Source organism: Bufo bufo, chromosome 5 (genome assembly GCF_905171765.1).
Source record: "Bufo bufo chromosome 5, aBufBuf1.1, whole genome shotgun sequence".
Taxonomy (NCBI): Eukaryota; Metazoa; Chordata; class Amphibia; order Anura; family Bufonidae; genus Bufo; species Bufo bufo.
In genome coordinates this window covers 274,717,376-274,721,092 of record NC_053393.1, presented here as the reverse complement: position 1 = coordinate 274,721,092, position 3,717 = coordinate 274,717,376, and the positions used below count along the sequence as shown (strand labels likewise).

The following is a 3,717-nucleotide window of genomic DNA, read 5'->3' as shown; positions in this document are numbered from 1 at the left end:
TGTTATTAAATGGTAATACAATGAATAAAATAAAGAAACTGGATTATAAACATGACAGTAAAAAATTGAAAATAAATATTGATCAGGCTACAAGGCAACTAAAAATCACAATAATGGAAATTAATGAGACAGTTGTAGATAGTAGTTGACAGGCAACTTTTTCCCCATAGGATTCAAGAGAGTGCCTTCTATTTATTCCAGGGTTTACTGATACCAGGGGTTCACCTGTTGGTAGAAATGTGAGTCCTTGACCCCAATTCTTCAAGTCCCCAAGCAGTTATGGCAAACTAGTTACACAAAAAAATGTGATATACACAGTCTAGGAGGTGAGATAAACAACTTACCTAAAGCAATCTTCTTAAAGACTGAGCAGGATGGCAATTTAGCCTTTAGTGCTACTCTGCAGTATAGCCCTACACACATTTCTGTCTGGGTTGTTCTGAGAGAGTTAAATATTTTTAGCAAGCCCTAAGATGGTTTAACCCCTTCAGAACCTTGTCCTCTTTCACCTTAAGAACCAGGCCATTTTTTGCAAATCTGACATGTGTCACTTTATGTGGTGATAACTTTAGTTTCAATAGTTTTTTATTTTATCAGCACTATAAAACAAAGGATGTAAAAGCAATAGGTGTGGACGCAGCCACATGACTTATGTGAAGTATATAGACATGTTAGCAGTTAGTGGACGCAGCCACAATTCTTGGTAATAACATGCGCTAGTGGTATAGTAAACGAGTTGGATATAGTAATAATACATCCTAATTATAAGGCAGATGTAGCACTGAAGTATCTTCATAATGTCTGTTTATTCAGCGCCATCATGAAGTGCTTTGAACAATAAAACAGGGCATCACCGTCACTAATTTGGTGACCGCCAACAAAACAAAAATATGGAACGCTTCACGAATTTGCGTGTCATCCTTGCGCAGGGGCCATGCTAATCTTCTCTGTATCGTTCCAATTTTAGTATATGTGCTGCCGAAGCGAGCACGTGGTGATAACTTTAAAACACTTTTACTTATCCAAGCCATTCTGAGATTGTTTTCTCGTGACACATTGTACTTCATGATAGTGGTAAATTTGAGTCAAACTATTTCATTCTCATTTATAAAAAAAATACCAAATTTATAAATACATTTCTGTTTTTAAAACAGATAGTTATACCTCCTAAAATAATTATTACTTTACATTTCCCATATGTCTACTTCATGTTTGGATCATTTTGTAAATGACATTTAGAAGGCTTAAAAGTTTAGAAGCAAATCTTAAAATTTTTAAGAACATTTCCAAAACTCTATTTTTAAGGACCAGTTCAGATCAAGTCACTGTGTGGGTCTCACATAATAGAAACCACCCATAAATGGACCCATTTTAGAAACAACACCCCTCAAGGTATTAAAAAACTGATTTTACAAACTTTCCTAACCCTTAAGTTGTTCCACAAGAATTAAAGAAAAATGTAGATGAAATTTCAGAATTTCACTTTTTTGGCAGATTTTCCATTTTAATCCATTTTCTTCAGCTAACAAAGCAACGGTTAGCAGCCAAACAAAACTCAATATTTATTAAAATCTTGTTGAAAACAATGTCCAGCTCACCTGCTGTCTCTAACCCTTGTATCAACTTCCTGGATGCACGGAAACCTTGGTAAGACCGTGAAATAGTAGAAATAAAGCGATGGATCCAGCATCGAAGTTAGAAAATATTGTGGGTTCCTTTATTCAGTATAGTACAAATCCATACAGTGACAGCATCACCTCAGTGTTCCAAATGAACGTCTACGCGTTTCGAACAAACATGTTCTTAGTCGTGACCCATCAGATATCCAACTGGCCGTTTTGGGGATAAGAGGGGGTAATATAAAACGCTGCCTCCTCCAAAAGGAGACAAAGTGGATGGTTCTGCTCAACACGGTGACCCCTCATGGATTAAATGAGGCTTTGAGTTTCAAATCCTTTATTTAGGGTAGCGCTGTTACTGAATTTTTTCAGTGATTTTAACTGTTTTTTATTCTATTTAGTTTTCGTGTGGTCATGGTATGAGGAGTGGAGGTGTGCGAGTAGAGGAGCAACTTCCATATAGGTCGGGGATTCTGGTGATGCAAAACTAAGAAGAAGATGTCAACATGAAGTGAATCATGATACACGCACTCGAAATGAGGGACACATGGGATTCTAAATATATATAGTCTGGGTATTTTTTCATCTATGTGGTTAGGGTTATGATTTTGATTATGTGTCATTTTGGATGATGATGTGCCTGACTGGGCTGGTATAACCACTATTGATGGTACCCGGCTGGACTTGGGCACATCTATTATCCCTGAGTATGAATTATTAGTTTTATATATATTTATTATTAGGGATTTTGGAGTTTTTACTCTGATAATATTGGTGCATAGGCTATGTCACTATAAGTTGTAACACAACTCGTATTGGAAGATTTGTCGATCACTATGATTTTTTGTATGAGTATAGATGTTTTTTTCACAATTATGGATTTGGAATAATTATATATATGTCCAGTGTTGCTGGGGTGTTACGGTGGGCCCGACTGCACTGGACCCACTATGTTTTGGTGGGCCCATTTGCACTTGGGTCCATCGATCATTCCCTGCGGTGCTTCACACTATTTATGAATTTATGAAAATGTCCCTTTTATGGGCTTGATAGGACACAATTTTTTATCTAATGGAATCTACACCTCTATGGAATGAATTGTTGGATGGGTTACTTAAATCTGTCTTTGGTAATATTGGTATGAGAGCAACATCACTTTTGTTTTTGGAATATTATTGTTTTCCTCTACATATATATATGTACATAATTGATGTATATTTATCACGTCTTAGAGGAAATACATATTGTATCACATAATTATGCACATAATCTCTGTTGGTGATAGATTGTTGTAATCATGGTGTCATGGATATGTAAATTTATTGCTAAAAATCATGGGATTCAAATAGTGTGGAATCATGGTATTCTTCCTGTATACATCTATCATGTTAATTTGTTGTAATCTTGTATGAAATCATGGTACTGTGGAATTATAGTTTTTCTTGTTGGGAATCCGGGCACTTAATTGTCCATAGAATCATGTTATTGCTGATGTATTAATTTACTATTATACAGTACGACACCAAGGATCCCTTGTATAATTATGTGATCATGGATATGCGTATCCATGATCTAACTTTATAATATATGGTATGGAGTTTTTGTTCATTCCTCCTGATCCCTCCCGCTCTTCTCCTTTTTACCCCTCTTTTCTATCTTCTCTGCTATTAGTTCTGAATATTCAGCGGTCCTCTGTCATTTTTGAACCATATACACTCAATGTAGACTCTATTTAGGGCTAAAACCATTTCCCATATATTTGAAGAGGGTTTGACATTTCCAGAGTCCAATGGCATGTCTGCTGTATGAGCTGATGCAGCGCTTGGCCAGGATGCGCTGTGCGCCGGGTCACGTGGGGACGCCGCTGTGTTTCCTTGGGAGGCGGGCTGGAACGCATGCTTGCGTTCCACCCCTCCTCCTGATGAATGCGGCGCCTCCATGATGTCCACGGCGTGCATCATCGGGCACAAGCGCTCGGTTAACAGGTATCAGCCGAGTTATATTAATTACTTACATATGTGCAGCCACATGAGGGGTATAAAGGGGGAGCCATAGCCACACTCTCATTAACCTCCTGACGAAGCTGAGGCGAAACGCG

At 37.7% G+C, this 3,717-nt stretch overlaps 1 non-coding gene across 1 annotated transcript; it reads right to left on the bottom strand.

Annotated features, from left to right (window-relative positions):
- Positions 1-884: 884 nt before the first annotated feature.
- LOC121002962 lies at positions 885-991 on the bottom strand. Its single transcript, XR_005779364.1, has one exon. It is a non-coding gene; the product is annotated as a U6 spliceosomal RNA (small nuclear RNA).
- Between the last annotated feature and the right edge of the window lie 2,726 nt (positions 992-3,717).